Source organism: Ictidomys tridecemlineatus, chromosome 3 (assembly GCF_052094955.1).
Source record: "Ictidomys tridecemlineatus isolate mIctTri1 chromosome 3, mIctTri1.hap1, whole genome shotgun sequence".
Classification (NCBI taxonomy): Eukaryota; Metazoa; Chordata; class Mammalia; order Rodentia; family Sciuridae; genus Ictidomys; species Ictidomys tridecemlineatus.
The window spans coordinates 25227533-25251706 of NC_135479.1; the positions used below are offsets into that span (position 1 = coordinate 25227533).

The following is a 24174-nucleotide window of genomic DNA, read 5'->3' on the forward strand; positions in this document are numbered from 1 at the left end:
ACTTGCTGCTAAAGTAGTAGAAATCTTTTACTCCTCAAACCTTTGCTAGCTGCATTCTTTTTTATTTTATTTTATTTTTTAGTTGTAGTTGGACACAATACCTTTTATTTTATTTATTTTTATGTGGTCCTGAGGATTAAACCCAGGGCCTCTTGCATGCTAGGGGAGTGCTCTACCACTGATCCACAATCCCAGCCTGCTAGCTGCATTCTTAAAGGCAACATTTTTACACCTTTCTTAAATGTGCTCCTTTCTCCAAGGGGCATTAGAGAATATCTCCTCACAATTTGTTACCATCTGATTTTCTAGATCCTTCTGTTGCTGATCATTCCTCAAATCTCTTGGATTTTCTTCCTGTATTGTTGCTTCCCATGGTTTAATCCTTGATCATTTTCTCAATCTACATTATCTTTATGGCAATTTTATCCATCTTAACAGTGTCAATTTATTGGCCTTACACAAATGTTTCCCAAATCTCTCTAAGTTTTACCTCTCTCATAAACCCCAGTCTATTTTTTTTTTTAAGTTGTAGATGGACACAATACCTCCATTGTATTTATTTACTTTTATGTGGTGCTGAGGACCCAACGCAGTCCCTTACACATGCTAGGCAAGCACTCTGCCACTGAGCCCCAGCCCCAGGCCCAGCCTATCTTCAAATAACTGCTATACATCTCAGTGGGATAGTATTCCAGCTGTAAAGCAAATCCAACTTAAACTTCTCTATAAGGCCTTTCTAAATACAAAGGACATTAAAAAAAAGAATTGGTGAATTTTAGGCAGGAAGGAATAAGGAAATATAGGTCAAAGGGTACAAAGTTGCACATAGGTAGGCTAAGTCTAAAGATCTAACAACATAAAGACTACAGTTAATTGTAATATATTCTGTATTGTATTCTATACTGGAAATTTGCTAAGAGGTTAGTCTTCGTGTGCTTTTTTCACATGTACACATGTGGGCAATAAGTTAATTGGCTTGACTGAAGTAATCATTTCACTATGCATATACATATCAAAATACTAGGTTGCATACCTTAAATACATATGATTTTAAAACTGGTGAATTTTTTGGGGGAGGCGTGCCAGAGATTGAACTCAGGGGGCACCTGACTACTGAGCCACATCCCCAGCCCTATTTTGTATTTTATTTAGAGACAGGGTCTCACTGAATTACTTAGCACCTTGCTTTTGCTGAGGCTGGCTTTGAACTCATGATCCTCCTGCTTTAGCCTCTCGAGCTGCTGGGATTACATGCCTGTACCACTGTGCCCAGCTTGGCAACAATTTTTAAGTAACATAAACAAAGTCAAGACAGAAGGAAAGGAAAAAAATCTTGTAATGCATTTATTAATAATTTTATTAATATATAAAAATTAATTATAAATTGTTCATACAAAAGTCAATAAGAAAAAGGACAACTATCCTGTACAAGTTATCACTAACAATAAAAGAAAAAAGAAAATATCTCTTAAACATTTTATATCTCCTAGACCAGCAAGGAAAAAATATTTAACCATAGTATGAATGAGAAAATAGGAACTTTCATAAACTATTGGTAAGGCTGTAAAGCAGTAACTATACTACATATGGGAATCTGGCCATGTCCAGCAAAATATAAAGAATATGTACCCTAAGCCTTAATAATCTCATTCTTAGCTGTGTATGCATTAGAGAACTGGTTCTCAAGTTTGGAGCTCTTCAGAATCACCTCTGAAACAGATTGCTGGCCCCACCCCCAAAGTTTCTGATTCAGAGGTTTGGGCTGGGCACAAGATCCCAGGTGATCCTGATGTGCTTCTTCTGGAGCCACATTTGAGAACCATTGCCCTAGAAAACTCTATGCTTAGGCACAAGAAAACATAGATAGGAGTGTTCAAAATGACACTCTAACAGTGAAAAACTAGACACAAACTAAAAATCCATTAGTAGGGAAACAGATAGTTAAATTAGATTATTTCCACATAATGGGAAACTATTATTTCATGATTTGTAATTAATAAACTAGATCTATAGCACCATGGACATCACAGAACTAATGAAAAAAGAAAGTTCTGGAATTACATGTGCCGTGCAGTATATTATTTATGCAAATTTAAGATTTAAATACTATTACAGATATATGCATGAAGTAGAAGCAAAAAAAAAAAAAAGGAAAGAAAAAACAACACTGACAAGTTATAAGTTTTATGGTCACAGGAGAGAAAGAATAAGATTGAGAAGAGAATATAAGATACTTCAACTGTGTTATGTTTGTTTTAAAATAAGGATGACATGAGGCAAATATGAGATACAAATATTTGTTAGGGATGACAGGTACTTGGGTATTGTACAACAGTTTAACGATATTGTCTGATTTATAATAACCAAGGGATAATTTTCTTTCTTTCTTTTTTTTTTAAAGAGAGAGAGAGAGAGGGAGAGAGAGAGAGAATTTTAATATTTATTATTTATTGGCAGACACAACATCTTTGTTTGTATGTGGTGCTGAGAATCGAACCCGGGCTGCACACATGCCAGGCGAGTGCGCTACCGCTTGAGCCACATCCCCAGCCCAGGGGATAATTTTCTTTCCTGAACACCTGGTTAGTTTTCAACTATGGACAAACAATTTAAATATTAATACTGATCATGTTGCCCTCTTTACTGGGCCAGTAGGAAGCCCTAAGACAAATCTGTGACTTATATTTTAGAACTACAGATTCATATGCCTGTTTAATTATTTTACATCTTACATATGATCATATACTCACTCTGTAACAACTCTAATAGCTTAATTATTCCCTTTTCTCTCAACTGTTGTCTTTTACATGTTGTTGGGGATGTGGCTCAGCAGTTAAGCACCCCTGAGTTCAATCTCCCATAAAAAACAAAACAAAACACCAAATACTGTTGTGATCACCTTCAAAGTAAGCCTGCATTTGAAAGAAAACATTCTCACAGAACTACTTATTTGTTCAGTAACAAGCAAATATACCTTATGCAGTTTTACACATCCCAGTTACCATTACTGGTCAGAATGAAATTTCAAAAGTCCCACTTTTAGGTAAGGTGGCAATGAGATGTGAATTTTACATAGTAGTTAGCATAAAATTTGGCTCTGGAGGTGCATGCTTCACACTCTCTCTCTACACTAAGCCATCATAAAAATTCTAATTTGAAGTTTTTTCTTAAAAAAGTAAACTTCAAATTTATCTGATAATTAATCATCTAGAAATTCTCAAGCACAAGAAAAGGACAAAATTTAAAAACCAGATTACTTTAATTATTGCTACAAAATCTTGGCCTATTACTACAACCAAGAAAAAAAATATTAGTTTGGTCTTAGTTATTTTTCTCCATCTTCTCTGCTGCAGCCAAGTCATATGTGTATCACCACCCATCTTCCAATTTTTAAAAATGTACAACCCAGCAGTTAGTAGAACTGAAGACTCAGTCTTAGACTCTCAGGAGCTCTAACCATACAACCTGCTGGGAGGGAAATTGACTAGGATAGCACAAGTCTAATTAATTTCACTTATAGCAAGCACCATGGGCAAAGTTTTCATCAGCAAAGTAGCCTGGTGCTACATGAACTCTCTAGCACTTCATGCCAATTGCTGCAGATGCCCAGCAGAAAAACAATTTTAGAAAAGAGAGATCTATTTGAGGGTCATAGGTTGAGAATCTTTGCAGGAGACAACTAGAGCCAAAATATGTTTGTTCATAGCTTCAAACAAGTTAAGACAAGACCGTCCGAGTTCTCTTAATGCCAAGCTTCTAGTATGCTGACAACTCTGAGACTGAACATATCTGTTATATACCATCACTTATTTTCCTGCTTACCAATCTTGACTTGTGAAGAAAGACCTCTTCTGATTACATCAAGAAATATACTTCAAATTATCTTTGTCAATCTTTGTAATATCACTTAAATTATTACCAGTTAACAACTAATAGCTCTCTCAGACAGAATGCTTCCTAGCAGGCATTTTGAGACCATGAGGTCATTAACTATTTTTTTTCTTTTTAAATATATTAACTTTATTTACTTTTATGTGGTGCTGAGGATTGAATCCAGTGCCTCACACGTGCAAGGCAAGCACTCTACCACTGAGCGATAACCCCAGCCCCTCATTAACCATTTTTGACAAGAGATTTAAGTCAATCAACATAATATGATTTCAACCTAGAAGGTTAAATTCCGGAGGACAGATAAATATAAAAAATAAAATGTACTGATGCTGTTATAACACACAAATAATGCTTTGAACAGAAATTACACTGTTTCTGAACAAACAGACACTTCACAGAAGAAATACAATTGATCAACAAATATATGAAAAAGTGTTCAACATCTCTAGCAATTAGAGAAACGCAAATCAAAACTATTCTAAGATCTCATCTCCTGTCAGAATGGCAATCATTAAGAATACAGGCAACAATAAATGTTGGCGAGAGTGTGGTGAAAAAGATACACTAATATGTTGCTGGTGGGACTGCAAATTGGTGCAACCACTATGGGAACACTATGGAGATTCCTCAGAATATTGGGAATGGAACCACCTTTTGACCCAGCTATCCCACTCCTTGGTTTATACCCAAAGGACTTAAAATTAGCAAACTACAGTGATGCAGCCACATCAATTTTTTTTAACACAATATCTTTATTTTATATTTATGTGGTGCTGAGGATTGAACCCATTGCCTCGTGCATGCTAGGGGAGCACTCTACCACTGAGCCACAACCCCAGCCCCACACATCAATGTTTATAGCAGCTCAATTCACAATAGCTAGACTATGGAACCAACCTAGGTGTCCCTCAATAAATGAATGGATAAAGAAAATATGGTATATATACTCAATGGAATATTACTCAACTTTAAAGCAAAATAAAACTATGGCCAGTAAATGGTTGGAGTTGGAGAATATGATGCTAAGCTAAATAAGCCAATCCCACAAAACCAAAGGCCAAATGTTTTCTCTAATATGCAGATACTAATTTACAATAAGGTGTGTGTGGGGGGGTACTAGGGAAGAATAGCATTACCTTAGATTAGGTAAAGGAAAGTGATGGGAGGGGAGAGGAGGGAATGTGGAGACAGAAAAGACAATAGAATGAAACAGACATTACTACCATATGAATATATATATAACTGCATGACCAATATGATTCTGCAACATGTACACAGAAAAATGAGAAATTATATCCACTTATGTATAATATATCAAAGTGCATAAATGCCTTCTACTGTCATGTATAACTAATTAAAACAAATTAAAAAAAGAAAAAAAGAAATTACACTGTTCAATTTCCAACCAAACCTATATTTTCCTGCCTTCTTTTATACTTTCGAAAATTCTGCTGCCTCCAGCAGACTTTAAGCTACTAAGAATATACAGCTGTGTTCCTTGTATCCATCACCTTACTACCTGGCATAGCTTGCCTTTAACCAAAGATATTCACTCAGTATTTATCCAGTTGCATTTTAAGTTCTTTATATTTTCTAATTTGTTGCTTCTTCACAGCCCTTTCAACAATGTTTAGTGTATCAAATTTGCAGTGTAATAAGGATCACTGATTTATTTATTTATTGAATTTAGTACCACACACACAAATTCTAAAAGTGGAATTATTATTTTTATTTTTAGTTGTAGATGAACACATACCTTTATTTTATTTATTTTTATGTGGTGCTGAGGATTGAACCCAGTACCTCTCACATGCTAGGCAAGTGCTCTACCACTGAGCCACAACCCCAGATCACATTAATTTATTCTTTTGGAAAAATTACAAAGCCCCAAACTCTCAACCTGGCACATCAATCTCAATTCTCATAAAAGTGAGCCCCCCAGTATTATCTTCATTCTACAAGAAGAGAAAGACTGGTTATAATTGTCTTTATTCTTGAACTAATTTGGGCTAAACTCCTATATTATCAGAATTCTTTCAAGATATATAAATTCCTTGTACAAAAAGGGAAATGTCCCAATAGTTTATCCTATAGAGAATACAGACTAGGCTAGAATATTCTCTGGAAAGTGTTACATACTGTGCAGTCATCTGTTTGTCTTTGATTCCTCCATGACCATTCCTCTCATCAATCTAATCTACTTATCCAAATTAAAAAAAAAAAATCAACCAATTAACACATGTAGACACGTATCTCATATATGAGTTCTATGAATTAGCTTTATGTCCATTTATTTTAAAATGATAGGAATAAGACTGTGAAATTATTAGATTGAACCATGAAACTATTGTTTTGTGTGCCAAAAAAAATAGTTGAATATAGGCAATTTCATGTGGTACAACATAATACACAATATGCACAAGCTGGGAATGTAGTTTCTTGCCAGAGAATGGTTTGTTAGGGACTTTAAAAAACCTATCCCTCTCTCTCTTTTTCAATCTTTTGGTTTAAAGCCTTGTACAGTTTCCAAGTAAAGAAAAATCCAATGTCGTATCTATTTTAAACCTGAGAGACATTTGCATTTTCCAAATCAGAGATGCCAAAAAAGATCACTGATTAAAAAAAAAAACAACACCAAAAAAAAAAAAAAAAAAAACACCAAAACCAACAACTATAAAAGACTTGGATATACTCATTTTTGAGAAACTAATGTAACCTAAGAGGAGCATTTCCTTTTTGTTTCTGTTACAGTGTACTCAATCATATACAGCCCAGGAGGTAATAATTTCTTTCTCATTACCTCAAGGACAGTTATTACAGGTCATACTGACTTTCCTTTGTTGCAAGGTTTGAATGACTTTTGAATATCTATTATGAGTAAATCTTCTGGAGTTCAATTTAACAAAATACTAAATGTGTGTATGTATGTTTGTTTTCTAATTAGAGACACTTCTTAAAATGAACCTAGGGGTAATGAAGAGTGAGTGTCTTCAATCACCAAAGGAAGAACTAAGGTTTCCTTATTTATTTTTTAATCAGTTTCATGCTTTGTAAAATTATATGATTAAAGATGACTGGTCTTTCATTTCATTTTTAAAAATTCTTAAACACTGAACCTATAGAAGGATTTAACAATATTAAATGAATCTAGAGATTAAGAAGAAAAAAGCCAATAGCCTAATAGAAAAATGGGGGGAAAATGGTTTACAGAAATGGCAGTATCAATGTTTCTAAATATATGGAAAGATATTCAACTTTCATTCTTACTAAGATAATTGCAACTTGAATTAAACATTGATTCAACCACTGAATTGGCAAAGATCAAAATGTTTGATAACGTTTGCCCAGGGTAGGGAGAACAGATAAATCTGGTTGTAGTACAAATCATTACAATCTCTGTGAAAGGCAATATCTATTAAGAAATGCACATGCCCTTTGATCCAGCAATTCCACTTCTAAAAATTATCCTTATTAATTTATTTAAAGTGACAAATATAAAAGGTTTTTCAATATTGCACTAATTGTAAACTCACACAAAAAATGGAAGTAATCTGAAAGTCCATCAATATTGAATAGATTAAATAATTATGACAGATATGATATAGTAAACATCTGTAAAAATCAATTTTTAATAAAAATGTTTTTGTTTAAAAATATATAGAATATCACTGAAAAGCTACACAACAATCTAGGGACACTGCTTACTTCCTCAGATGGAAACTGGGTACCCCGATGGGAAAAACAATTTCCACTGTATTCCTTTTGGTCTTTTCCAGTTTTGAGCCATGTAAATATATTTATTACCTATTAAAATAGTAAATTTAAAAAATTTTAAGATCATTGTAGCAGCCTTTACAATGAATCTTTCCAAGTTATAAGAAAGCTTTTAAATCAGACCCATGAGAGACAAAACAGGAATTTTTCAGTGGTTTCCACTACTATCTAAATAAAATCAAACTTCTTGTCCTGATTTGACACACCTCCGTTCTCAATCACTATGCCGCAGTCCTCAGGACTTGAATTCTATTCTATGAACACACAGCTTTTCCCTCAATCTTGAAAGTTCTTTTTTCCCTTAGGTCTTTTCATAGCCAGATCTTCATATCATTTAGGTCTCCTATAAAATGTAATATCCTCAGAGAGATCTTTCCCTGACCACTGATCTGAAGTAGCTTCCATTTCTGCCCTGCTCCTTTCTCCATATTACCTTATTTTATTGTCATCTTTATTACCATTATCTCAAATTATCTTTTTATTTTCTCTCTTGTCTACTGTCTTCCCCAGTAGAATTTACACTCAATGGAGAACAGAATTTCCCTGTGCCTAGAATGACAGGTATCAAGGTACTCAATTAATATTTGTTACAAGAAATTTATGTTGAATAACTAGACTTTTCCACATTAGGATATATTTTTCCTTAGTGAATTTTAGTTAAGTTAAAAGTTTAGGAGTTGCTGAATAAATGCAGCTATAGAAACCCAGGCATACTTTTGTAACAATAAAACATTTTAAAAATAAAATCATCAGTTCATCTCATTCCCATTATAAAGAACTTAAGAGTTCATTCCAAAATTATTTATACTCTTATTTAATTTAAAAAAATTAATTCCAGAAAACTTGAGGAGAAAAGGGAAACTTGAAGAGACATGGGGAAGGGGCTTCCTGAATCCACAAGACAAAACTGAGAGAAGCACATTTCTCAGAATAATTCCGAGTACAGAAGGTACTATTTACAGCAGCTGTCAGGAACACAGCCTAAATCTCAGGTTATTTCAAGTTAAATTCTACATAATAAAATTCCAAAGTATTGATCAAATTAAGGCAGATCATTGGCATTTCCTTAGATCTGACCTATAATTTTAATATCTGATGCTGGGTTTGATTCCCTTAAAAATGACATGTGGAGAAAGATAACTAACATTAAATACACAAATGTGTAAACATGTATCTATGAAGACATGTTTTAAAAATATGTTTAGGCACATAACTCAAGTTTTTTTTAGGCCAGGTTAAGAAGTAGGACCACATTTCTGGCACAGACTTCTCTAATTAAGGGTTAAAGCCAGCATGATAATGGTGTGTGCACCTGGGAGGTTGAGGCAGGAAAACCACTTGAGTTCAAGAGTTTGAGGCTGGCCTGGGCAACAAAGCAAAAACCTGATCTCAAAAAAAAAAAAAAAAAAAAAAAAAAAAAAAAAGAACTGAACTGTTCTTGCTACTGTTATAAAAGTCTAGTATTAAGTGTGCAAGTCAATACATTTAAGATGTTCCCAGTTTGCAGATATTTCTTAGGCAAGTATAGATTGTGAAATGGTTTTGAGGTTTAGATATGCTTTTGTACATTTAAAAATAGCCTTTTTTCCTTCTTCTCAACCCAAGCATTATACCATAGTGTTTTACAGAAATAGCCTCACTAGAAGGTTCATCCTGAAGATGACAAGGAGGTACATGATTCTCAAGTCACTGAATGCAGTAGGACAGCAGTGGAATGCTTCCACTGAATCCCCCATTCTTAGTGGCTGTTTACAGCACTGCTGTCCTTACAGATTCTAAATAACTACAAACTGTCCTTGTCCCCAAGGAGATCTTAGCTGCCAGCTCAAAGGTTAGAACATGGAATAATTCTCACTTTTCCAGTAGCAATGTAACTTCTTCAGTTAGCAAAATAATCAGAGCAGAAAAATTTATTGCTGATTTAAGTTAATGACCAGGGAATCATTCCTTCCCCTTAAAAACTATCCATTATGTAAGAGTTATTGATATAGACATATCAGCACAATTCTCTAACCTAAAATATGTCAAGGGGGAATGCAATGCATCTTTGTTCCAAATGCAGAGAGGCTTGTCCTGGAAAGGGACAGATGCCACTCATACATCCTGTGGGACTGAGATGTTAACAAGACTTCTGGAGTTTATGTTTTGCTTTTTAATTTAGGCACAAATGACTAGTAAGAGAAATACAACCACGTAACAACATAAGAGGAAAAAAATTACTGTCTCTGCTTGGATGGAGGATCCAGCAAATAACCATGGCTGCAACAAGCACAAATTTCACAAAGTCTGAGTTAATACCATCAGGTGATGTGTTGCTGCTGTTAATTACAGAACCCCTATAGGGAAGAAAAACTCAACCAGCCTATAAAAGAAAGAAAAAAAAGAGAGAAAGAAAGGAAAGAAAAAAGAAGGGAGGGAGGAAAAGAAAAGGCAAAAAAAGGGAACTCACAAGATTAAGCTTCTCCACATATTACTTTGAAAATCCATCACTTAGGAGATGTTTAAAATGAAATGACATGGGGGCTGGGGATGTGGCTCAAGCGGTAGCGTGCTTGCCTGGCGTGCGTGCGGCCCAGGTTCGATCCTCAGCACCACATACCAACAAAGATGTTGTGTCCGCCGAGAACTAAAAAATAAATGTTGGAAATTCTCTCTCTCTCTCCTCTCTCCTCTCACTTTCTCTTTAAAAAAAAAAAAAAAAAAATGAAATGACATGAATTCAAACCAAGAAACAAACCTGATTATGCAGGGGCTATTTCACTTCAAAGTGGGTCTCAGTTCCAAAAGAATACATCTTTAGAAATAAGGTTAGGTAAAACCAACCTATCAGCTTTGGCTCCATTTTCACAAATCAGAATCATTTGTCAATTTCAATGAATGACTTGGGCAAAATTCTCTAGGGTCATAAAAGGTGAACTTGGGAAAGATGAAGATTTTTAACACATCCCACATGTGGTCAAAGATTTTTTAGGTTGAAAAAACCACTTAAACAACAGCTAGAAAAGAATAAAAATAAATAAATAAAAATGAGGAGTAGAAGGAAAGGCGGGGTAAGGAAAACCCCCTATGGTTAAGAAGATTCTATTTATTAAATACTTATATTCCCAAAGCTGTTTTGAGATTTGAGAGGTTAAGGTCTCTTCTTCAACTATGACTAGAAAGAACCTTATAAAATCTAAACAGTGTTGGCTCTAATACTATTTAAGTATGTCCAGTCTGCAAAGAATTAAAAAAAGAGTCATTTCATAAAATAAGCAGAGGTTGCACAACCCCTCATGGTCCTCTGGTCTTACAAAACCCAAATTCAACAGGTGTTTTTCTCTTTGGTCATTTATTAATCTATTTTTTAAAAATATTTTTAAATTGTAGTTGGACACAATATATTTATTCTTACGTGGTGCTGAGGATCGAATCCAGTGCCTAATATGTGCAGGGCGGGCGCTCTACCCCTGAGCTATAGCCCCAGCCCTCTCTTTGGCCATTTAAACTTTAATCATACCATTTAAAAATATTTCTTGTTAACATTATTTGGCTACAGAAGGGGTCCAAGAAATCTGTTTCAAGGATAAAAGTCTAAATTAGTCTTAAGGTATACAATCCGGAATAAGTACATTAACTTGGAAACTAAAAAGGCTCACATGCTCCAGAGAATTTAGTATATTACAAGGGAAACCAATTATGTTGGGCATTATCTACTACTACCTAACAATACAGAATTCACTATTCTGTGGAGACAAATACAAAATACACCTAGACCTTCTTCCAACTATAAGGGTGGGAGTGTTTCATCTTCTTCTTTATGTTCTTAACAGAAGATACCTGACTACCGTTTATGTGGACCATTGTGCCTTACCTGGAAATTATCTGAAGAAAATAAATTCCCTTCTAAAGTTATTAAAAATAAGCCGAATTGTATGCTAAAGTTCTAAGTAGACTAAACTAAATGGAACAAAGGATGGGCAAGAAGTTCTCAGTTTGAAGTGTTCATTCCAAAATTCATTACTCCAGGAAAAAGTAAAACCACACAGGCAGACAAAACAGGGGAAAGTAAGACAGAATGTCTATCCTAACAGAATTTCCTGGCTCCTGATGAACAGTGTCAGAATTTAAGATTAAAATGCATTAACACCTATTTCATCCAACAAGACTATAAAAACATACATAAGTATTTGAGGCAAAATTCTCATACCATGCTGGGCACTATGGTACACACGTGTAATTCTGAGTACTCAGAAGGCAGAAGCAGAAGGATCTAAAGTTTGTGGCCAGACTCAGCAACTCAAAGAGACCCTTAGCAACTTAGCAAGACCCTGTCTCAAAATAAAAATAAAAAAGGGATGGAGGTGTAGCTCAGTGTAGACTGTTCCTGGACTGAAGCCCCAGTACTGTCACTCTCCACACCAATCTCATACCACAAGTAAAAGTCTCACATTGCAAAGTAAAAATTTTAAGGTGGTAGTCATCTTCATGGGAAGATTTTTTTTTTTTTTAAAGATTAAGGTACAATACCCAAAGGCAGTCTATTAAAAAAAATCAAACTCATTTTATATAGTAAAATGAAGCCTATAACATTGCTTCAAGATATCTTTTTAAAAAATAAATTATCATTATAATTTTTAAAAAATAAATTATCATTCTAACTTCCTTAAAGATCTCTTCTAAAGAGAAAAATAATCTTATTCTAAGGCCTCTGTATCATGTATTACCAATCATTAATTAAAATTTTAAATCCAAACATCTTTGTTTCCTTCTACCATCAATGCACAGCCTTATCCCAGTATATAGTAGCCACCAGAAAAGATCTGAATAAGTAATTCTGGTTTATTCCAGGTAGGGATATTTATAATAAAACTTTTTTGAAGTCAGTGATAAAAAAATGTTTAATGCTGTAAATCTTCATTATTATTAAAAAAAATCATACATGCCTACCTTATGACTTCAACTATACTTACCATTTGCACTGAAATGAAACAGCAGATTACACTCAAGATATACATTTTTTAGCAATGGTAAATATTTCTATGTATCTCATTCTGCTTTTCCCCCACAACTATGTTTGAAATTAAACTACATTTTAAAAATTCACTCAGTCAAAAGTCAGTAGAAAAACTCTAATTTGTCTAACAGGAAATCTTGTTGGAAACAAAGATAATGAATCAGAGTTAACCACCTTCTGAATCATAAGTCTTTACTTGGGCTATCCTTTAAAGGGAAAAGCTCACAAAAATCAAGTGATTTATCTTCAAAGAAATTACTGGTAAAAAGGATTTACTAAACAAAATTACCATTCTTATATCTCATCACTAGTTCTAAATGCTCTATTTTTTAGTCATCTATCAAAAAAATTATGGGGCTGGGGTTGTGGCTCAGCGGTAGAGCACTTGTCTAGAACGTGTAAGACCCTGGGGGTTCGATCCTCAGAACCACATAAAAATAAATAAATAAAATAAAGGTACTGTGTCCAACTACAACGAAAAAATAAAAATATTAAGTTAGTTCTTCCAATGAACTGGCCTATGAGAGCAGCAAAAATAAAACAAATGACTTACCCTCTGTCAATATTCACAAGAGAGGAGTGGTCATTTTTGCCAGTTCCCTAACAAAATGCTGAAAGAATTACTATTGAGTTTTTATGTAAAATTCCCCTTTAAAAAAGTGCTATATGGGGCTGAGGCTGCAGCTTAGCCATAGCGCACTTGCCTGGCACATGTGAGGCACTGGGTTTGATTCTCAGCATTGCATACAAATAAATAAATAATAAAGTTCTATCAACAACTAAAAAATATATTTTTAAAATTGCTATATGGTTAAATTACTCCAAAACAAGACATATTTACCCTATGGTTTTAACAAGCAGCTGCCACATTAAGATGGGGTGTGGGCAGGATTTCACTGAAGATTGGGCTATATTAAAACCTTGTGCTGGGTACAGTGGTGCATGCCATTAATCCCAGCAGCTTGGGAGGCTGAGGCAGGAGGATCCTAGGTTCAAAGCCAGCCTCAGCAACAGCAAGGTGCTAAGCAACCAGTGAGCAGAGAGACCCTGTCTCTAAATAAAATACAAAATAGGGCAGGGATGTGGCTCAGTGGTTCAGTGCCCCTGAGTTCAATCTCCAGTAACCCCCACACCCCAAAAAAGACCTTGTATACTGATTATACAAGGGAAAGAAAAATTCCTTCTGAAGACTAGTGAGATATCTTGGTTAAACAACACCACTACTCTAATAATCTGCCATATCCTAGTAGGTGACTCAAAACAGAAACAAATAAAAGTGGTTGCAAGGCTTCTAGGAGCTTAACCTAGGCAGAAAATTCTGACACTGTCTTCCCTTTTGTGGGAAAACAAAGTACCGCATTAATCATTGGTAAGTTGTTCTTAAAAAAATAATATCTCCTGAACCAACTTTAACCAGTATGTTGGTACAATTAAGTTTCTTATAGAATATAATAGATTTTGGTAAACCAGTAATGGAATAAGCCATCACCCAAAACTATACTGTTGCCAAAACAGGGCAGTCTTGATCAGACACCATAAAACAAAGCCTACAAATGTGTCAAGTAGTTCAGTTAAAAGTAGCAAGAATCGCCAGGTGTAGTGGTGAGCACTCCTGTATTCACAGCAGATTAGCCTCCAAAGCCAGGAAGATTATGAGTTCAAAGCCAGCTTCAGCAACTTAGACCCTGAGAAATTTAGGAAGACCCTGTCTCTAGATAAAAAGACAAAAAGGTCGAGCAGGGATGTGGCTCAGTGGGAAAGCACCTCTGAATTCAATCCCTGGTACCAAAAACAAACAAAAACATGTAGCAGGAATCAGGTGGAATTCATTCAACAAGTATTTGCTGAGCACCAACAATGCAAGGTATTTTGGGGGACAGTGGTGAAAGAGACAGGCAAGATGCCTGACCTTCTGCCTTTAAGATCATATAAGACATTGCTCCTACAGAGAAAATAACCAACTCTGTAAAAATGCTCTGAATATCTACGATTCTTAAAGCAGAAACCCATAACTTTAGTTCTTTCCTCTCTTTTATTTAAGCTTAAAGTTTTGGTTTCTAGTTAACTTGCCAGAGTTAACATTTTCAGGTTCAATGAACTGGCCAACGTTAAAAGAGTCTGAGACTGTAGTTGAGTGGTTCGGCATTTATCAGGCATCTGTGAGGCTTTGGGTTTGATCTCCAGCCACCCCCCCACACACATACACAGACACAAGGACTAGGAGAAATAAGGCCACTCTGATTGTGCTGACAGAACAAACTGGTGCTACTCCTTTGGAAAACAGTTTATTATTTTTTTCAATTTTTAATTAACACACAATAATTACACGTATTTGTGGAACACTGATATTTCAATACACATTTAGTGTGTAATGATTATTATATCACAGTAATTGACACATCCATCACCTCAAATATTTATCATTTTTCCTGCTGAGTACAAAACAATTTAATATTATATTATGTTATAATATAATATAATAACATTAAAGATCCAACAATTCCATTCCCAAATGGCCTAGAGAAACTTCTGTACAATAATACGAAACTACTAGCACATGTTAGCAAGAATGTTCATAACAGCCTCTTTCATAACAGCTAATTAGAAATAATTCACATGTCCATTAACGGAATGGATAAGTTACAGTATATTCACATTGTAGAATGCTATATAGCAATAAGACATTGCTCCTAGAGAGAAAATAGCCAACTCTATAAAGTAAAAATGCACCATAGTTCTACATAACCATATATTGTTAGGTTTTGAAAGAAGACACCAAAAAAAAAAAAAAAAAGGAAAAAAATCACATTTAAAAGAAATTAAAAGCCAGGTACAGTGATGAATGCCTGTAATCCCAGCAACTTGGGCGGAAGGGTGGGTGGACGTGGGTGGGTGCTGAAGCTGGAGGATCACAAATTCAAACACAGCCTCAGCAACTTAGTGAGGCCCTAAGCAACTCAGCAAGACCCTGTCTCTAATAAAATATGAAAAGGGGCTGAGGATGTGGCTCAGTAGTTAAGTGCCCCTGGGTTAAATCCCTGATACCAGAAAAAAAGAAGAAGGAATGCTTTATTTAAAAAGCCAAAGAGCAATTATGACAAATACCATGAACTCAAGTCCTCTTTATTCACTGTTTCCCACCCTTATTCCACAGAGAAATCTTATTGCAATGAATTTTATGTATCCTTCCAGAGCAGTGTATGTGAATCTGTGTATAAAAATGTATTGTTTCATGTGTTTAATTTTTACATAATGAATTATGTGAGTATATATACATGTGTATATGTATATATATGTAGACATTTTATAGCAGTCATTTTGTTTTCATTTATTCTTGTTTTCTAAAATCTATGTGGGTATGCTAGGTTTCCCCATTTAACTTCACAGAATCAATATTTCAGCACTTCTACAACTTCTTAGATGAATGTTTGAACTGTTTTCACTTCTTTATTTTTTAATGTAGTTGCCGATACATTTATTTATTTATTTATTTATTTATTTATTTATTTATTTATTTATTTATTTATTTATTGGGTGCTGAGGATCGAACCTAGGGCCTCACATGTGCAAGGCGAGCACTCTACTGTTGAGCCACAACCCCAGCCCCTACAATAGCTGTTTTTTATAAACTTCAGTTTTCTTTCCCCTTTTCCTAAGTTTTAATTTACTAATTTTTTTTGGGGGGGGGTTTGGGGTTGAACCCAGGGCTTTGTATATATGAGGCAAGCACTCTACCAACTGAGCTATATCTCCAGCCCCTCATTTACTACTTTTTAACTCCTATAATATTTTAACCCACTAACTGTGAAACTATTTAGTGATCTGTAGAATCCAGTTCATGTGATTTTTTGTGTCACCTTAACATGATTCAGACACAGCTATTTAGCAGTTTCTTAGAGCATTCTAAGCCAAAGGAAGCATTTTAAAAGATAGGCCTTACATTGTTATTGTGTTAGAATTATTACATATAAATTTTGTTCAAATTTTATGACAGTTACCAGAAAAGAAAACAAAACTCCATGGTGTTAATGTTCCAAGAAGAACATATTCTTCTAAATAAAAATTTAAGATAGGAACATATCCTCAAAGGATTATATGTTTCAGTGACCAATGATTTAAAAAAAAAATTTCATAGGTGTCTTTAATCCATGTACTTTATTCATTATTGTGAGGTTGAGTATATTTTTTACTTTTATACTGCATGTCTTTACTCCTTTAAACCTGGATCCCATTCAGAGTTTCCAGTACTTGGAATCCTGAAGTGTTACAAATGAAAACTGTTACTCTTCTCTAATAACACACTCTGCCTGTGCAAGTGTTTGAGGAGGACTTCCTTTCTTAACAACTAGTTTGGGCAGCCACCTGTCTCATGAATATATGAACTATCTTTAAGAATTTGAAGGGAATTTATATGCTGAGTATTTTTTTTTAAACAACCAGTAGGAGCTTAAAATGGAAATCAGAGTAATAAATATAACTAGAATTTTAGATGCCTGTGTATTTCTTCTCAGATCTGTTCTTAAAATATGGCTCAGGTCATAAGTATTTTGGTTAGAAAGTTCCTTTGGATCTAGGCTTACTCTGATTTTAACGTGGACGAAATATTCCATCAAGGGTACGAGTGCTATCTGTATACTCAGACATACCTGTCATGTTACCCAGTAGGCAGTTCTGCTTACTGAATGATCCTTCTTTATGACACTGTAATCACTGAATGGAGTTTGTTGTCTGCTCTTTGTCATATCATCCCCACATTTTATGCAGCAGAAAAAAATGTTCCTATCTTAAATCTTTATTTAGAATAATATCATATTCTTATTAAAACACTAACACCATGGAGTTTTGTTTTCCCTTCTACTCTGAACTCTGCTGTAAATTTTTTTAGTTCTTAAGTCAAAAATAATTTTTTTCGAACCATAGTTGCCCTCTTGGGATATTTCATCTGCATACATAACAAGTTTTTATTGTTTCTGTAGGAGTCAGAATAAAATATAAAGAACTTTCTTCTTGAAGTTATATTTTGCTTGCATGATTCTTCAAACAAATATTTTTTCTGACTATAAAAATAAAATGTGCTAATTTTTTACAAACTTAAAAAAAATAGCAAGAAGTATAAAGGAAGCATGCACTCAATCTTAATGTTATATATTGTCAAGTGGTTCTCGTAACAGTTATGCCAGTTTACAACACACCAGAAATATATGAGTGTTCTTGTCTCTTTTTGCCCTCAATAATATTGTTGTTATTAAAATAGGTGTTGCACATTTGTTAGGGGAAATATATAATTATGTTTGTATTATCTTTTTAGAAGTCTTCTTTTTTTTCTTCTGGTACCAGGGATTAAGCCCAGGAATGCCTAACTACTAAGCCACATCCCCAGCCCTTTTTATTTTTTATTTTGAGACAGGGTCTCTTTAAGTTACCCATGGCCTTGCTAAATTCTGAGGCTGGCTCTGAACTTGTAATCCTTCTGCCTCAGCCTTCCAAGCCACTGGGATTATAGGCATGTACCACCACACTGGACTTAATAAAACATTTCAAATCAATGAATTCAGGGAAATGGTAAAGTAGAAGAGCTTTAAAAACAACACAAAAGCAGGGAATGGTGATGCATGCCTGAATCCCAAGCTGAGGCAGGAGGATCCCAGTTCATGGCCAGCCCAGACAATTTACTAAGACCGTCTCAAAATGAAAAATAAAAGGGCTAGGGATGTGACTGAATAAAAGAGCATCCTTGAGTTCAATTCCTAATACCAGGAAAAAAAAATGTAAGTCAAAAACAAACAAAACTCAGAACATCAGAACTGTTTTTGTTTTTTGTTTTGTTTTGTTTTGTTTTTTTGAGATGGGTTTTGCTATTGTGCAGGTTGGCCTCAAGAACTCAAGAGATCCTCCTGGGCAAGCACAATGGGGCAGGAGGATCTTAAGTTCAAGGCATGTCTCTGCATCTTAGAGGAGCCCTAATAAACTTAGCGAGGCCCTGCCCAAAATAAAAAATATAGTGAAACACTGAACAACTTAGTGAGTCTCTATAAATAAAATACAAAATAGGGCTGAAGATGTGGCTCAGTGGTCAAGTGTCCTGAGTTCAATTCCCAGTATCAAAATAAACAAATATCTACATATTTATATTTGCATCTATATATCTCAGTGGTAAAGTGCCCCTAGGGTTAAATCCTCAGTACCTCCCACTGCCCCCCCAAAAGAGATCTTCCTTCCTCAGACTCTCCAGCAACTGGGACTATAGGTGTGTGCCACAATGCCCAGCCAGAGTAATATTTTATTTTATGGAATACTTTTTTTTTGGTACTGGGATTGAATCCAGTACTACTGTACCACTGAGCTACACTCCAGCGCCCCCCCCCCGCCCGCCTTTTTGAGACAGAGTCTTACTAAGTAGCTTAGGACCTGGATAAATTACTGAGGCTGCCCTCAAACTTGCCATCCTCCTACCTCAGTCTTCCAATTCACTGACTGGAATTACAGGCATGTGCCACTGTGCCCAGTGAGAGCAATATTTTAAACAGTCAATACTGTAGTCTAAATCAAAATTTTAAAAAAGCAATGAATTGTCCAAATTATCTTATTAGTGAAAATCCTATGTTGGTAAAATATTTTTCCTATAGTTGATGGGAATTATATAGCACTGAGGTTACTTAGGCAAAGGGAATAAAGAGACTTCATATACTTTAGTAAGAAAGCACTTCTTAAATAAAAATAATGCTCAGAAGCAATCCAACAGATCTTTGGAGAGACTGTAAATCCTTATAAGGAAACTGTTACCACAGAGCATCTTCTCTTTCCTCTCCACCATTCTAACTTCCTAAAGTAATTTGTCCTCCCTTTCCTCAATTTTATTTAATTATCTGTAAGGACCAATTCCTCCTCCTTTAATCAACTCAAATTTTAGTATCTGTAAACTCAAAGACAGATTTAAGAAAGAACACTTGAGACTTTTTTGTCCTTTGCTTTCTTGAAATAATTTAAGTCTTTTCTTTCAAATATGTTTTGTCCTCTCTCTTCCTTTTACATATCCTGTTCCAAACTATTTTTTTTCCTCTTCCCTTCTCTCAATGACCAACTGTTTTAAACTGCCAGCATGCCTCTGGCATATTTATACTTTTCACTTAAAGGAAAAGATATTCCCAGATAAACCAAATAACATCCCACTCCACAGCCAGAAGGTAAAATAAAGCAGCAAAAAAGTTAAAAAGTAAAAAACACTACCCCTCCTTTTCTTGCTGCTTTTCATTTTAGCATTATGTCTAGAAATAAATTTCTGACTATCAAATAAGGAAGTAAAATCACACTTGTACATTTTATTTTTATAGCATTTAAATTTATTCAGGGTCATCTGTTTCACAAATCCCTTTGACTAAGAATTATAAAGCCATTTAGAATACGTCTATATAGTTGAGTACTACAGTCTAATGGAAACCACAACCTCAAAATTCACAGGAGACTTACAACCTGTGCACTCCCACCCCCAACCTCCTGGTCTCCTCTAAGGCCTTCCAAAGACCTTTTGCATTAAATGCTGCACCTGTGTAACACACCCCTCAAAAGTAGCACTGTTTTCAAAGCTTCATGGTCTTCAGAGTTCTCTCACATTCATGATCTTATTTGGGATTTTCAACAGTTCTGTGAGGCATGCAGAGCAAGTATTTTTACAAATAAGGAAACAAAGATTTCTATTTGTTATGGTCACATGCATATTAAGGGACTTGGGTTAGAATGCAAATCTTTTTAACTACTAATCCAGTACTTTTTAATTCTATGATTTGCTGATTCTTAGATCAAGTATAGTCTTTTATTCAACATGCAGAAATTGGAAAAATATGAGAAGACACATTGATATAATATAGCTTTCAATTCTGGTTTTAATTTTCAAGTGACAACTCTACAAATGCTTTTTAGTTCTAATGAATACTAAACACCCTTATTAATGGAGACCTCAGAAAATCATTGATGAGTTTTTGCCTACTTCCAAGACTGAATCTTAGAAACAAACCCTATATCCTCTCCCCCAACCTCATCCTGCAGTACTGAGAAATTGAACTCAGGGACACTCCTCCACTGTCTTGCACCCCCAGACCTTTCTTTTATTTTTGAGATAGGGTTTCGCTCAGTTGCTGAGGCTGGCTTCAAACTTGGGATTCTCCTCCTCAGCCTCCTGAGTTGCTGGGATTACAGGTGAGCACCACCATGCCCAGCTACGCCCTAATTCTTTTACAATGGCTTTTAATGCATTAGCACCTCATCATCTTTAATTTAAAAAATAAAACATCTAAACAAGCACAGTGGAGCCCCACCTATAATCCCAGCAACTCAGAAGGCTAAGGCAAAAGGATCCCAAGTTCTAGACCAGCCCTGCAACTTAGCATGACCCTGTCTAAAAAAAAAAAATTAAGAAGGCCTGGGGAGGTAGCTCAGTGGTAGAGTGCCCCTGGGTTCAATCTCTACTACAAAAGATTAATTAATTAAAAAGTACTCTAACATGCTGGAATAATTTTCTAGTCTGAGTTTCTAAGAAGCCAATGTCTTTCCACCCTAGAGATTTCTATCACTTTTTTGCCATAAGCCTATAGAATTAAAAAGCACAATTTCTACAATTCCTTAATTATATTCATTTGAGGTGTCTAAAATGACTAAAATTCTAACTGGCACTATCTTCAACCAAGATGCTCAAGCCAAGAACCCTATCTTTTTATATTCTATCAATCAGCAAGACTTGTAAGCTGTGCTGCTTCTCAATTACCCATTTCTGTTCAAGCCACAGTTTTCTCTCACCTGACCAGATTTTACTAGTTCCTAACTGATCTCCCAGCTTCTTTTGCACCAATCTGTTCTCCACATAGCAGGCATAGGAAGCTTTTAAAATGTTAATCAAACTATGTACCTCCTCCATTTAACCACATTTAGAATAAAATTCAATGTCTTTAACTCTATAGGGTCCTCATAAAAGAGCTGTCCCATGATACTAAATTTATCACCTACCCCTGCCTCTTACTACTCACCTGACCAAACACACTACTGGCCTTCTTTCTAAACAAGCAAAGCTTGTTTCCATCTCAGGGACTTTACACACTCTTTCCTTCAGCCTGGAAGACTCTTCTAGATCTTCTCATTGCTGCCACTTGTTATTCAGGCTTCAGTTCAAAAGTCACATCTTTGACCATAATCAAAATTAGTAGAACTACCCTGCTCCTCTATGAATTTATTTCATATGAATTTTTCTCACTACACCATCTACAGTCTAGCCTGATAATCTTCTGGGTGCACTTAAAATAATGACTTCTATTCCTGCCGACTTGAGAACTAGAGCCTGTACAGCGGGGCTCTGTTAAAATAATGCCCATATATCAAGTCAGAAGCAGCTCCCTGGTCTTGTCTTTTTAGCACCCAACAGAATCTCTATCAAAATTTCTTTTTCCTTTGAGTATAAAGTTTTTAAACAAAGTCATACTCTAATATCTGAAAATTCTCCAATAATATTATTCAGGCCTTTCTTTTTGAACACTGTAAAATCACATCTCTAGACTCTGCCTTTACTTTTTATTTGCCTTAAAAATCACTAGTTTAGGGCTGGGAGTATAGTCCAGTGATAGAGAACCTGTCTAGTATGTACAAGACCCTGGGTTCAAACCCCAGAACTTTAAAAAAGAAAAAAAAAAATCACTAGTTTTTCTGACTACTAAATCTTATTCTATTCAGTTCTAAACGCTGCAAAAAAAAAAAAATCACTATTTTTTGCTAAGTCTTATTCTGTAGGATATAGTTTGTTTTCTTTTAATTAAACAAAAAACCTGATCATAATGGAACCAGAGAGCTGGGGTTATTTTCCAGAATGGAAACTGGCTTACAAATAGAAAAGGGTAGAGACATGACTTTTTTTTTTTTTTTTTTTTTCTGGTGAGGTGTTTTTGTTGTTGTTGTTGTTGTTGTTGCACTGGGAATTGAACCCAGGAACACTAAACCATTGAACTACATCCCCAGCCCTTTTTTTATGTTTCATTTAGAGACAGGGTGTTGCTGAGTTGCTTAGTGCCTCATGAAGTTGTGAGGCTGCTTTGAACTCACAATCCTCCTGCCTCAGTTTCTTAACCCCCCGGGATTATAGGCATTCTCCACTGTGCCCAGCAAGACATGAGTATTTTTAGAGATGAAAATATAAACAATACCATTTTAAATAAATATTTTATAGGGTTATAGTAAAAAAATCAAGAAAACTGTTAATACTACATGATTTTCCAGAAGTAAAAGACAAAGCTGATTTGAATAAAGTAAAAAAATGAACTGAGGATGTGGTTTAATAGTAGAGAGCAGGCAAGTACAAGGCCTTAGGCTTAATCCCCACGCAGCACCACCAAAAAATGTGTATTGTGAATAAAATAAGTTTTTTCAATTGGACTACTCTTCAAGGACAAGGACTATACCAGAGCATCTTGTATTATGCCTGGCACACAGAAGGTGCTTCATAAATGTTTGATGAATAAAGGAATTAATAAAACAAATCTAGAATTATATTTTGTTTTAGAGATCAGGAAACTGAACCCCAAACCAGAATAGTGGCTTGCCCAATGATGTATTTATTTCATGCAGAAGAGCAAAGACCAGAAGTCAGACTATCATTCCCCACAGTTTTGCTATAAAAAGGAGATGTTGGGCTCAAGAATTTCTTTCTTTTTTAAAAAAAAAAATCTTTATTTTGTTTGTTTTTATGTGGTGCTGAGGACTGAACTCAGTGCCTCACATGCGCAAGGCGAGTGCTCTGCCACTGAGCCACAACCCCAGCCTCAAGGAATCAAGAATTTCAAAGTGAATAAAATGAAAAATAATACATTAGTGAGATACAATCAGGCTATAATTAAGGATGTCAGACTCAATGACAGATAAACTGAAATAATTCAAGAAAGACATAGGTGAGGCACTATGTAGAATCAAGGAACCAACCAAATTTTCTGCATTACCAGAAAAGATACTAGAAACCAAAAAATACATGCAACATTAATACCCCCAACCTAGCTTTCCAGTTTTATCTAATGTGACCAAATTAAGTTATCTGTTCATATTAAGCCACCCAATTCCACTGCTCAGTCTACATCCATGACAAAATTAATTAAAGTGGGGCTGGGATTGTGGCTCAGAAGTAGAGTACTTGTCTAGCATGCATGAAGCACTGGGTTCGATACTCAGCACCACGTAAAAATAAAGATATTGTGTCCACCTACAACCAAAAGTTAAATGTTTAAAAAAATTAAAGTGGCTATACAAACTGGATTCCTTCTTAAGAATACAGAGTTACAAAGATAAATTTGCAAATCTATTTGTTCTTGGCTCCTACAACCTTTTCTCCTTCTCAACTCAACCAAACCTTTACTAATTAAAACGGCACAGAAAAATTAATTTGACTCTGATGTTCAATATGTGAAAGGTTTCTTTACTTCCTGAAAATTCTTTGCTTCAAAGCAGATTCTTTATGTCAGCCTAGTCAAATTATTATCAAATATTTA

General features: G+C 35.1%; 1 protein-coding gene across 5 annotated transcripts in view; it reads right to left on the reverse strand.

Moving 5' to 3' along the window:
* Spop (speckle type BTB/POZ protein) overlaps positions 1–24174 on the reverse strand; it is a 74729-nt gene that overhangs the window by 21547 nt on the left and 29008 nt on the right. The gene's annotated exons all lie outside the window — the stretch shown is intronic.